General features: G+C 53.2%; 2 non-coding genes across 2 annotated transcripts; both read right to left on the bottom strand.

Moving 5' to 3' along the window:
• Window positions 1–1,607: 1,607 nt before the first annotated feature.
• On the bottom strand, window positions 1,608–1,679 carry TRNAE-UUC (transfer RNA glutamic acid (anticodon UUC)). The gene has a single exon. It is a non-coding gene; the product is annotated as a tRNA-Glu (tRNA).
• Window positions 1,680–2,136: 457 nt separating this feature from the next.
• Window positions 2,137–2,208, bottom strand: TRNAC-GCA (transfer RNA cysteine (anticodon GCA)). Its single transcript has one exon. It is a non-coding gene; the product is annotated as a tRNA-Cys (tRNA).
• Window positions 2,209–13,637: the final 11,429 nt, after the last annotated feature.

Raw genomic sequence — 13,637 nt, 5'->3', positions numbered from 1 at the left:
TCGTTGCTGGGCCGTGGGGTGAAGCATCAAACCAGCCCCCTGCTGTGTGGCCTGTGAGTGTTGCTGAATGTGTGCCCCTGAAAACGGGAAACAAAAGGTCTGGGAGCCACACAGAGACCCTGCTGGGCTGAAGTCCCAACGACTCCACTTTGTCTTTGCCTGTGGGCTTGGCTGTCTGCAGCCTGGAAACCTCCTGGCTCCTCAGACCACTGGTCTGGATGGAGCGTTACAGACGTCGAAATAATGGAATTGCTGTGTACACGCTCCCATTGTTATTGCAGTGTAACGTCCGTTATTGCCAAGGAACGCTGCCGTGTAGATGCAGCCTCAGAGAAATGCTGAGCAAGGGCTCCTGCAATGTCAGGGGAGTCATTGAAATGAGGTCACTTCTCTAGATATAAAACGGAAGACATGTCAGGAGTGGGATTTGAACCCACATCCCCATTTGGAGACCAGAACACCCAACTGAGGGAAAAACATAACCTTGAGTTTGGTGCCTTAGGGTGTGTCTAGACTACCTAGTTTTGTCGACAAAACTATACCAGCGTCTACACTACCGCTGAGTTCTGTCGACATAACGTCGACAGAACTCAGCAGTTTTGTCGACGCTGGTATACCTCATTTACGAGGTATAACACCTTCTGTCGACAGAACTCTGTCGACAGAAGGTGTTATTCCCTGTAACATTGCGTCCAGACTACGGAGTTCTGTCGACAAAGCAGCTTGCTTTGTCGACAGAACTCAATGTGTCTGGACGCTCTTTGTCGACGGAAGTTTTGTCGACAGTATCTGTCGACAAAACTTCCGTCGACAAAACGCGGTAGTCTAGACGTACCCTTAGACCACTTGGCCATCATGACAAGTGTGTAAAGATATTCACCCGCAGTTTTCTTAAATGTGTGAGTTGCTCGGGGAGGCGGCAGGAGCACCTCTCTTTCCCCATCTAACAGCCACTCTACAGTACAGCTGGGTATATTCCTACTCATCCTCACCTACCGTTGTGAGGTATTTTACAGGGAGCTGACAGGAAACAGAAGAGGGTAAACCGCTGGCCGACAGAACCAAGGCCTGGGATTGTCCTGTGCCAGGGAGTCTGTGTCAGTGCCCTTGGGGATCCTGAGCAGGGTTGGTACTTGGGGGTGGGGCCGTTCTGAAAGGCTGTAGGTGCCCTTAGACCCTTTTGTCCTTCCCTGTCTCACCCCAGCACTGAGCAACACTCAGTGTCGGTCTGAGCATCCGTCCTGCTCTGGGACGTGTCTCTGTGGCAGGAACCCAGGTTACTGAGTGGGGGCTGGAGCCAGTTCTGGGTTGTCTCCTTCAACAACCAAACTGAACCAATGGATCTTGTGCCGACCTGACACTGCGCTGGGCTAGTGCTGTGTGTGCCACAGAGCTTCCTGCAGGGCTGCCCACATGGGAGAGGGGAGGGGCAGTTTGAGTCACCCAGCTCTGCCCCTTCTGAAGGGCTTGTGAAAATGGCAGGTGCTGTCTTGGCAGTGAGGGAGAAGTGGAAAAGAGGCCCTGAGTGAACCTCTTGGGTCACAGCTGCTGTAACAATGAGGTAAGATGAAAGACTTGGCGAATGTCAAGTGAAAACTGAGGCTGGTTTCCCTGACTGGGAATTGAACCCAGGCCTCAGCAGCGAAAGAGCTGAATCCTAACCACTAGACCATCAGTGACACATGAACAAGGCTCTTTCCTTACCTACACTAGCCTTTCACAGGCCACTTTCTGTCCCCTTCAGGACATGGGTCCATTTTCCATTGCCCAGAGGGGACAAGAACAGAAACCAAACAGAACATCAAAGCAGCCAGACAGGGCCATGCCAGTTGCCCAACTAGCCCAGGATCCTGTCTCACAACAGCAGCCAATCTCATTGCCCAGTGGGAATCCTCAGGACAGACATTTGTTAAGTGATCCCTCCCGTCACCCATTCCCAGCTTCTAGAATACACCAGCTCAGGACACCTGCCCTGTCCATCCTGGTGAAATGCCATTCATTGTGGCCACGAGGGCTTCCAAAGTTGAGCAGCTCTGCATTAAGGGTTCTTATTAATGTCAAGAACCTCAAGCAATGTAAAGCCAGATTGTGATGGAACTGGAAAGGAAAATATTTCCACTAGAAGGAAATTTTCCAAGGGGGCACTTAGATTTGAACCAAGGACTACTTGATCTGCAGTCAAACACTCTACCACTGAGCTACACCCCCACAAAAATTGTCATCTGGAGCCAATCTTGGGAACTGGACAAGGAACAAGAGACTTTTGTGTAACTCACGTCCCAGGTGCCACCCTTGGGCTTGGTCTCCACACTGAGCAGGCGGGTGGCAGGGGTCTGATGCTGTCACAGCTGCAAGGCAAGTCACCCACCTGGCCCCTGAGCTCCATGTGGGCAGCAGCCAGACCGTGTGAGTGGAACAGAGGGTCATGGGGGGCGGGGATTTGTATATTTTAGGAAGGGTCCTGAGTCCTGGCTCCCAGCCACGCACCTTGGCAGAAAGACCAGCGGCCCCTGCACAAAGCGCATTGTGGGAATAAGAGTTGGGGCGGCAGGAAAGGGGCCAGCCCCTCAGCACCAGAGAGCCGGTGGGAGAAGATGGGAGTGAATCCTGCTACCTCTCATGCGCAAAGGCAGCACTTTTCCAACGCAGCTAATTCTGCCTCACCTGCAACCTGCCTCCAGTGCTTCTGCCACTGTCTGGCCCAGGAGGGCTGGTGTCCAGCAGCTCTCTGCCCCAACGTGGCTGGCTTTTGGGTAGAGCAAGTAGGAAGTGGGGACCGGGGCTGGGGGAGAGGGGGGCTACTGGAGCCACTTAGCCCCCTGGCTGGCAAAAAGAAAAATTGGAAATTTCTCCCCTCATTGGGGAACATGGGCATCGATCCCACTACCTCTCACATGCGAAGCAAGCGCTCTACCACTTGAGCTAATTCCGCTGCTTCACATAGAAGGGTCTTCTTGGAAGCTCTTCCCTTCTCCACAGAGACGTCGGCCTTCTAGGTCAGTTAGTCGTGGGAAAGGAGAAGGCTCCAAAAAGGCCTCAAGGGCAGATCTCAAGGAGACTCCTTTCAGCAAAGCCATGGGGGGGCTCTGAGATGGCCCCTGCCCTGCAGCCTGTCCCACCTGGCCATTGTCATGGACTCTCTGTGAGGTCATCACCTCCCAATCTCCATTAGCCAATAAGCTGAGGGGCTGCAAAAGGCCCTTGTGATGTCACTGCCACACCCACCCCTGCCCTCCAGGGCTAATGTTCTGCCCCAGGCAGCCCCTTTGCATGGCTGAGCTGCTCCCAGGGGTGAAAGTGACACATTTCTCACAGGGCCTGTTCTATTGGGCACCACCCCTTGAGCTGGGCAGGAGGGAGGGGGAGGCTCAAGGCAGGAAGTGGGGGGAGGGGTTGTGATAGGACAGTACCTGTAAGAAATTAAAATGTGGAGTGTGGGAGGCTCAAGGCAGGGATTTGGGGAGTGTGTGAGAGTGGGGGGGGCTCAGAGCAGGGGTGAGGATGTGGAAGGTAGAGAAGTCAGGGCACGGGATCTGGGAGAGGCTTGGGGCTGGGACTGTGTGTGTGTGTTGAGGGGATCCCTCTGCTCTGTGCTCCCTGAGGCCCTTTAACACACATGGACTGACCTGGGCGCAGGCCAATGAGGGGGGTTTCAGTGAAGCTACATGTAAATGGATCCCTCTAGCAATCCCTGCCAGCCACACGCACGGGGGGGGACTTTAGCCAAGGAAGCAGAAGCAGCCAATCTGAGGGAGGTTTAGAAGCAAAGGTGGGCTGCTGCCAGGATGGATGAGGGGATGTGACAGGGCACGAGCATGGCCAGGGGAGCAGAGAGGGCCCTGCTGCACCCAGAGACATGGCAAAGCCTGGGATTGAGCCAGGGACCTTTAAATGTTTCATCTAAGGCTCCGCACACTGAGCTGCCAACAAACCCGTCTGGCTCATTATTTACTGTCCAGGGTGTTTTGCAGCCGTGTCACAGCCTGAGTGTTGCTCAGCACTAGTAGGAGACGAGGAGGGATGAAATGGTCCTTTCAGAACAACCCCCAGCCCTAACCCCAAGGACCAGCCCTTCCCTCCACCCTTACTGGGAATTGCCTGGATGCCAGCCCACCCCAGTGTCAGCCTAAGGACTGACTGGTCTGTAAAAGCTGCATCCTGGAAATTAGGAAGCAGCTAAAGTGACTCTGGTGGGACTTGAACCCACAATCTTTGAATGTCTTGCTGGACTCACATTAACCACTACGACTCACATTAACCACTACAGCTTAGAAGTCCAACATGCTTTCCATTGTACCCCAGAGCCTCATGGGCTGGTGAGTTGGATATCTCCAGTCTCTGCTTTGCAGCATGGCAATTGCTGGGGGGGGGGGCGGGGGGGTCTGTCTCTTTTGGGAGAGGAGGTAGGAAGAGGGAGGGGGCCACTGAAATTAAAGGAGAGAGTTGTAATTGGAGAACGTGGGCATCGATCCCACTGCCTCTCGCATGCTAAGCGAGCGCTCTACCACTTGAGCTAATTCCCCTGCCTGCAAAAGGTTTTGCTGCCTCACCCACCTTGTTCCAGAGCCCACAACATCCCTGCGAGTGCTACTTGTGAGAATCACACCTGTGGGTCAGCTAGCTCGGAGGTTTAGAGGACGTGGTGCTCATATCACACTGACGCGTCTTAAGAGCAAGCCCCTTATTTCAAGCTATAACAGGCTCGCTATTCCGACGTCCCTGCATGGGGATTTATTTCAAAGTGCTGTGTAGCCAGCCCCAAATTACAAAATAAGCTATTTCAAAATAGGCGAATTGATTATTTTGAACTATGGGACGCACCCCTAGTGAGTTAGAGCTGAACTCTGCCCCCAGCTCCCTGCTTCACCCACCCACGTACTGACTCCCTCGCTGCCAGGGGGCTGTTTGCATTGGCCTCTTCTCTCTGTCGCCAGGCTGCAGCCAGGACTGAGACTCAGGCAGGAGAATGTGACCCGGCTCCCTGCACCTGGGCCCTGCATTTCTCATCCCTTCAGAGACACTTGCTAGTGGAGGAATAAATCACAGTCACATGAGTGTAGATTATGAAACTTTGTAGCTGTTGTTGCCTTGGAAACTCCCCACAGACCTTCCCCTGAGGGCCCCGGCAGCCCGCTCACATTGCATAGCTCACTTTGAGGTGAGGGTGCCGTGTAGACATGCCCGTCCTGTTGAGGGCCAGCCTGCTGGGGGGAGGCTCCGGCCACTTCCTTTCCTTGTCTCTCTCAGGCTGTGTCTACACTGCAGAGCTACGTCTACACTGCAGGCTTTTTGTGCTAGAGCAACTGCTCTTGTGTAAAAACTTGCAGAGCGTCTACACTGCAGGCACGTTCTTGCGCAAGTAAATTTATAGTGCAGCATCGGACAACAGGGCTTCTTGCACAGAAGTTATTGCTCTCCCCATGAGGAATAAGCCCTCTTGTGCAAGAAGTCGTCCACAAGGAGTCAGTGTGGATGGTCAACAGAGGTTTCTTGCTCAAGAAAGCCGTATATCTAAAATGTCCATCAGAGCTTTCCTGTGCAGGAGAGTGTCCACACTGCCATAGGCGCGCTTGCAGAAAAGCACTTCTCTTGTGCAACCGCACATGGCAGTGTGAACACATTGTTGCGCAAGACCTTTTGCACAAGAACTCTTGCACAAAACAGTTCTTGCGCAAGAAGCCTGCAGGGTAGATGTAGCCAGGGGGCTTTTGGGTTTGTTACCAGCACTGAGCTTTGTACAACAGCCCAGGGAACATTGTGAAAAGCCAAAACCTTCATACCCTTGTTGTCATCAAGTGGCACAAAGGTTCCCTGAAGCGCTGACTTCAGGTGATTTGAAACAAACCCCAACAGCTCAGATGAGGTGGCCGAGTGGTTAAGGTTATGGCCTACTACTCCAGTGAGCTCTGCACGCATGAGTTAAAATCCCAGCCTTGTTGGGCGTTTGCAGGCTTCTCTCTTGCCTCTCCGAGATTCAGTGCCAGCACCTCCTGCAACCCAGCCTGCCCCAGCCCCTCCCATTGCAGCCTGGGGAAAGGGGAAATCTCCACAGACACACTCCCAGCTGGGACCCTCAATCCCTTCTGCCATCATGGGGAAACCCCACAAAGGAGATTCCGGGCCATGGGGGTCCCTGTGATGCCCCAGCCCTGCAGCCTGTCCCACCTGGCAGTTGTTATGGACCATCTGTGAGGTCACTGCCTCCCAACCAATGAGCTGAGGTGCTGCAAAAGTTCCTTGTGATGTCACTGCTGCCTTGCAGGCTCATGTCCTGCCCCTGGCCAGCCCCTTGGCATGTGTGAGCTGCTTCCCCCCTACCCCCATCACTCAGGGCTGGTTCTGGGGCTCACACAGGGAACATCAGAGGCTGCTCAGGGGGCCACATTGCTAGGCCAGGGGCCCTCCTGTGGGGATGTGGGTGTTGCTGTCCCTGCTTTACAGACAGGGCCAGAGAGCCTCAGCAAGCTGCAGTGGTGGGAGACACTTCCCTGGTTTCAGGAGGGAGACGAGATGTCAAGGCCCATGACTCGGAGCCAGCTACCGATACCCATGGAAAGCTGATTTTCAGAGGGGTGAGATCAGCCCTTCCTGTGTATCTGGCTTCTTCAAAGGTGCTTAATCAGGAGTTAAAAGTTGAAGAAGGCACATTTAGAAGGGTGAATTTCTGTCTCAGGCACTGTCCCACCTGGGGTGACAGTTTCCTCTCACTGACAAAGAATTTACATTCCTCTGCTTTCTGAGACAGTTGGCAAGGATACTCCACAGTGGTTGTCTCTCTCTCTCTCTCTTTCTCTACAGAAGCTGTTCAGACCTCTCACTAGCACATGCTGGTGTTAGGTGCAGGTCTGAGTGCTAAAAGCCCAGGTGTACAAAGTCAGAATGAAGGGATGCATTTTGCTCTAGAAGTGACAGCCAGTGATGGAAAAGGGCAGAGACTTTGCAGATTTCATGAACACAGATGAGGCTGGTTTCCTTGACTGGGAATCCAACCCAGGCCACAGCAGAGAGAGTGCTGAATCCTAGCCACTAGGGAGACAAGAATTTGAGTGCTTTGCTCAGCTACACTAGCTCTTCTCAGGCCACTTTCTGTTCCCTTCAGGACACGGGTCCATTCTCGGAGAAGGCGCGTGATGCTGGTATATTTTGTAGCTCCAGACTCTACCAGAAGATGCCTCCCAGCTCTTTCCCCTGACCGCACTCTCAGGGCCGGAGACGTAGACCTTCCCCTGTGCACCATGGGGGATGTGCCTGCCCTTTGCTCCCTGGGCTGATGAAGCTCTACACAGGGCATCCCTAAAGCCAGGAACATTTCCCAGGCAGGCTCAGCAGAGCCTGCATTGGTGTGGAGGTGCCTTCGGGCCCCTTAAAGGGAGGTTCTACTGTCTGCTTCTCTGTCTGGACCTTGGTGAGTCAAACGTCCCCCAAGTGTCCTCCAGAATAGTTGTGAGATCAAGGCAGAGACATTCCTGCCCCCTGCACAGCTGGCCTGGTCACTCCAACCCTGCTGCTTCAGCCCCTCCCCAGTCTCATTCCTACTCTTCCCTGCCACCCCATCTTTTTAGTGGCGTACCGGGCAACGTTCTCACGATGATCTAACAACCCTTCAATGACAGGAATGCCCAGGCTCTTGTTCTTAGTCACCCAGCCTGCCTCTTTCTAGTACAAACTCCCTCTCCCAAAGTCAGAGCTGCAAGCAGCTCAAACTCTGTTGCATTTAAGAGCAGCCTCTGGAGTCAGATCCTGCAGCTTTAAGCAGAGCTCCAGTATGAAATCCAGGGAGTTCAAACTCTCCCACTGCCTTGCCAGTCACAGTGGCCTCTGCAGCCACTCCAGGCTTGTGGTTGACTCCTCCCCAATCAGCCTTTTCCTGAACCAGCAGCTCCATGGGTGGCCAGAGGAGGTCACTTCTGTGTCTCAGAAGGACTTAGGAAAATGTGAACAAAGACTACAACAAGGTACCACTGAGAGTTGCACCCTAGATCTCTTGTTCACAAGGCAGGTGATTTAGCCAGCTAAGCCATGGTGCCTTCCCTGGGCAGGGCTGTTCTGGTTTATGGTCCAGGACAACACCTTGGACTCAAAAAATGAGGAGTAACCAAGGGCTTTGATTTGAACTACCGCATCCAGGCATGCACTTCCTGGTTCAAATCAGCTGTGATTTGGACTAGCACGCCGGGCGAGATCTTGCTAATGAAGCAGGGGATATTTAAATCTCAGCTTCATTAGCAATTTCGGTCGCCTACATTTGCATCCCTAGTCTGAACTAGGGAGCAAACGAAGACGTACACAAACAGCACTCCGAACTGAGCCCATTAAATAACAGAATATTTACTTTCTATCATAAAGTGTAACAACTATTTCATTTCATGTAGCAATATGAATCATCATCGCTTGTTTGCTAAATCAAGAAGATGGACAATTTTGTTTTATGCCTCAAAGGAACAGATCCGTGTTAGATACCGAATGACTATGGAATGTGTTACAGTGTTAATGTTCTTTGTATTTGATTTCATATTAAATACATGAAGTCATGTACTTTGTTAATTATCCCTTGTTTCAGTATTTTTTCTTCTATAAAATTATAAAACTATATTTAGTGTGGCAAGGGCCCCTCTTCTCCAAGCCACTACTGGGGTTTTGCAGCAGGTCTCAGTGGTAGGGAGCCCAAGCCAGGGGCCCACAGGCTCCCTCCTTTGCTGCCTTTACCCAATGCTGGTCCCACTTGTTCTCTCCCTTTCTTCCTCTCCGCCACCTTCCTTTTGTCCTCTCACTCCTTCCTCCAGCCTCCAACTGCTGAGGCTTTTAAAGGCCCTCAGAGAGACAGCAGAGAAGTCAGCTGGCCCCAATTTGCCTGAGCCAGCTCCCTCCCAGCTGCACCTAATTGTGCTGCAGTTCTCTGCTTTTCTAACAGGAGTTCTTCCCTTTTGGGCTGCTTTTTCCCCTCTCTGCAGCAGCTCCCTGGCCTGACCCTGCCACACATCCCCCCCCCCCCGCTCAACCCCATGGGGTTGGGTTACTTGGGTTGGACAACAATGCACCCTTGACAACCCGTCTGCATTCCCATGCTGGGTTCCTGATCTGTGTTGCACACGGAAGTGGAAGGGCTGCAGGGACAGGAACCGTCGGGTAACCCTCGCATTTCTGTCCTTGTTTCGGTGCATCCACTGCAGAGGCGCATGATCGGTGACCAGGGTAAACTTCCGCCCAAGAAGGTAGTAGCGAAGGCTTTCCATGGCCCACTTTACTGCGAGACATTCTCTTTCTACCACGGCGTAGTTTTGTTCCCTCGGCAGAAGCTTCCTGCTGAGGTACAGGATTGGGTGCTCCTCTTCTCCCACCATTTGAGACAATACAGCTCCCAGTCCTACTTCGGAGGCATCCGTCTGCAAGATAAACTCCTTCTTAAAATCAGGGGCTATGAGAACTGGATTGCCACAGAGGGCATTCTTGAGATCTTTAAAAGCTTCTTCCGTCTCCGTGGTCCACTTTACAATGTCGGGACCACATGCTCTAGTCAGGTTGGTCAGAGGGCAGGCCCTGGAGGCAAAGTTGGGGATGAACCTGCGGTAATACCCAACCAACCCTAAGAATGCCCTGACCTGCTTTTTCCGGGTTGGTCGGGGCCAATTCTGTATTGCATCCACTTTGTTGAGCTAGGGCCTCACTACCCCCCTTCCCACGATATACCCGAGATATTTGGCCTCGGCCAGTCCAATCGTACACTTTGCGGGGTTCGCCGTAAGTCCTGCTCTTCTTAACGTCTCCAATACTGCCTCTACTTTTTCAATGTGTGTGTCCCAGTTAGGACTGTGGACAACAACATCGTCCAAATAGGCCGCTGCGTACTTGGCATGGGGCCGCAACAGCTTGTCCATGAGCCTTTGAAATGTTGCAGGAGCCCCATGCAAACCAAAAGGGAGGACCGTGTATTGAAAGAGACCCTCCGGAGTCGAAAAGGCTGTCTTTTCTTTGGCCCCTGGTGCTAGGGGGATCTGCCAGTAACCCTTGGTCAAATCGAGGGTGGATAGAAATCGGGCCTTGCCCAGTTGGTCAATGAGCTCATCCACCCTTGGCATGGGATAGGCATCGAATTTGGACACTTCGTTTAACTTTCGAAAGTCATTGCAAAAGCGCCGGCTTCCATCTGGCTTGGGCACCATAACAATAGGGCTAGACCACTGGCTATGGGACTCTTCAATGACTCCGAGCTTCAGCATTTTCTCCACTTCAGCTTGGACCTCTTTTTGTTTTGCCTCAGGTATCCGGTATGGCTTAACGTGCACCTTCACCCCGGGGTCTGTGATGATGTCATGGTAAACCTCCGTAGTTCTACCCGGTTCTGTCAAAAACACATCCTGATTCCGCTCAATCATGTCGGCTGCTTCGGCCTGTTGGTCCGGGGTCAGTTCGGGAGATATTCCCACCTGCCTTGGTGGGTTTTCCCCTTGGGGTGGTGGCCCCAGCACAACCCAGGCCACTTCTCTGTCTCGCCAGGGTTTCAGCAGGTTGACATGATATACCTGCTCAGGCTTTCGCCGGCCAGGCTGGCGAACCTTATAGTTTACCTCTCCCCCTGCTTCTATTATTTCATATGGCCCCTGCCATTGGGCTAGGAGCTTACTCTCCGCCGTTGGCACTAGCACCATCACCCGGTCTCCGACCTAGAACTTCCGGGCGGTTGCTCGTCGGTTGTAATAGACCTGTTGGGCTTCCTGTGCCTTTTCTAGGTGCTCCCGCACTATGGGGGTGACTCTGGCTATCCTGTCCCTCATCTGGAGCACATGATCAACTACATTTCTCCCCAGGTTGGGCTGTTCCTCCCAGGCTTCCTTAGCAAGGTCTAGTATGCCCCATGGATTACGCCCATACAAAAGTTCAAACGGGGAGAAGCCAGTCGACGCTTGGGGAATCTCCCTTACCGCGAACATGAGGTAGGGTAGCAGCATATCCCAATCTTTGCCATCCTGGCTTACCACTTTCTTGAGCATACTTTTTAGTGTCCTGTTAAACCGTTCAACTAGACCATCGGTTTGAGGATGGTATACTGAGGTCCGCAGGGCCCGTATGTGGAGCAAGGTACACAAGTCTTTCATAAGCTTGGACACAAAGGGGGTCCCTTGGTCCGTTAGGATTTCTTTAGGAATCCCTACCCTAGAAAAGATTTGAATTAGGTCCTTAGCAATGGTCTTGGATAGGGTGTTGCGTAGGGGCACTGCCTCTGGGTATCGAGTAGCATAGTCCACTACAACTAGTATGCTCTGATGGCCCCGGGCAGACTTCTCTAGTGGGCCAACTATGTCCATAGCGATCCGTTCAAAGGGGATTTCAATTATTGGTAGGGGTACTAACGGGGCCCTCAGGTGTGGTTGGGGCCCATGTAGTTGGCACTCCGGGCAGGAAGCACAGTACCTCTGGACTTCTACATAGATCCCAGGCCAAAAGAACCTCCGAAGAATGCGGTCCAGGGTCTTATCCACCCCTAGATGTCCTCCAAATAGATGACTGTGTGCCAATTCCAGTACTGCCCTCTGGTGCTTCCGGGGTACCAAGAGTTGTTCCACCTCTTGGCCCTGTATATGAACTACCCTATATAGAAGATCCCCCTTGATTATATAGAAGGGCCCCGTGCCCTTGTTCCTCCCCTCCACTGGGACCCCATTAACTTCAACCACCTCCTTACGGATATTCTGATATATTGGATCATTGGCTTGGTCCTGCCCAAAGGTCTCCCTTTGGGATTTCCCCTGTTCAGGCTCCAGGGAACCTAGCCCCCTTTCCTCCCTTGATGAGCTGGGTCCTGCTTCAGGCTCATCCTGTCCCGGGGCTTCGGCTCTAGTAGTTGGGTAGGCCTCCCCTTCTACCCATGTCTGTTTCCGACCTTGGGTCAAGATCATGGTCCCCAATTTCTTTGAGGCCCTCCTCTCCCGTCGGGTTTTCCGGGGCTCCCCAGGCACCGAGAACAGGTCCTGGGAGAACTCATGGAAGGCTGGGAGGGAGCTATCCTCCTCCTCCCAGTCCCATGATAGCAGGTCACTAAACCTGGGGAAGTCTCGCTCAATGACCACCGGGTAGGGGAGCCTTGGGACCACCCCCACAGTTACCTCTGTAACCCTCCCTTGTACTTCTATTTCCACAGGGATGGTGGGGTAGTAACTAGTATCCCCATGTACACAAGATACTCCAGTGTACTTGGCTCAAGTCAGCTGATTTTGCCCCACTAGCTTCCCTGAGACCAAGGTAACGGCACTCCCGGAATCTACTAAGGCAGTGGTTTCTACCCCATTCATTTTTATGGGCTGGGTGTACTGATGGGGGCCCACTGCTACCCCTACGAGGTTAACTAGAACACTTTGTAGGTTCCCCAGGTCACATTGCGTAGGTTCGTCTACATTAGGGCACTGAACCGCAATATGCCCTATCTCCCCACAGGCATAACACCTATAACCTGGGCGGGACAGCCCCTTTTGTTTTGGGCTGTTGGGTCTTGATCCCTGGCCCTCCCCTGTCCAGACCCCAAGGTCTTTTGCCCGTCCCGGCCGCTCTTCCGCCTCTTTTCTTCCTGTCTGGACTCGGTCGGAAACTTCAGGGGCACAGGTCCTTGGGGGGAAGGTGGACCTTCTGCTCGGCTGCACCTCGACTCTGGGGCTGCGGGAAAGTCCTTTAGCTGTCAATCGCCTCTCAACGAGAGCCACCAGCTCATCAAATGTCGTGGGGTCATTCTGGCCCACCCATTCCCAAAGGTCTTGGGGTAAACCCCTCATGTACCGATCAAGAACGATCACCTCGATAATCTTGTCGGGGTTGTGGATGTCGGGCCGCAGCCACTTCCGGGCCAGATGAACCAGATCAAACAACTGAGTTCTGGGGCCCTGGTCATCTCGATATCGCCAGTTGTGAAATCTCTGGGCTCTCACTGCGACCGTGACCCCAGCCCGTGCCAGGATCTCTGCTTTCAGCTGGGGGTAGTCGGATGCAGCTTCCTCTGCCATGTCAAGGTATGCCTTCTGGGCTTCTCCGCTCAGAAAAGGGGCTAAAATGCTGGCCCACTGAGCTTGAGGCCAGGCCTCCCGCAAAGCTGTCCTTTTGAAGGCCAAGAGATAGGCCTCAACCTCATCATCTTTTGTCATTTTCTGTAAGTAGAAATTGGCCCGCAAGGGTCGAGCCCCATCTTGATCACGTACCTGGACTGTCAGGGCTTTCAGCTGCGTCACCACCTCCTGCAGGGTGGCCCTGTCCTGGGCTACTTGGCTCATCAACAACTGGTTGGTTTCTTGTTGGATCCGCACCGACTCCTGCTGGGCAGCTGCTTGCACCCGAGTAGCCTCTTGTTGAGCCGCCGTGGCCTGCACCAGTGCTTTTACCAGGTCCTCCATGGGGACTTTGCTTTGCAAGGGGCCAACTTAGCTAGATTTGGGTTGCTGTGAGGCCTCACAGCTGCAATCCCACTCCTGACACCACGTGTGGCAAGGGCCCCTCTTCTCCAAGCCACTACTGGGGTTTTGCAGCAGGTCTCAGTGGTAGGGAGCCCAAGCCAGGGGCCCACAGGCTCCCTCCTTTGCTGCCTTTACCCAATGCTGGTCCCACTTGTTCTCTCCCTTTCTTCCTCTCCGCCACCTTCCTTTTGTCCTCTCACTCCT

The sequence above is a fragment of the Pelodiscus sinensis genome, chromosome 28 (genome assembly GCF_052426305.1).
Source record: "Pelodiscus sinensis isolate ZL-2025 chromosome 28, ASM5242630v1, whole genome shotgun sequence".
NCBI classification, from domain to species: Eukaryota; Metazoa; Chordata; order Testudines; family Trionychidae; genus Pelodiscus; species Pelodiscus sinensis.
This window is presented reverse-complemented; position numbering and strand designations above follow the sequence as displayed.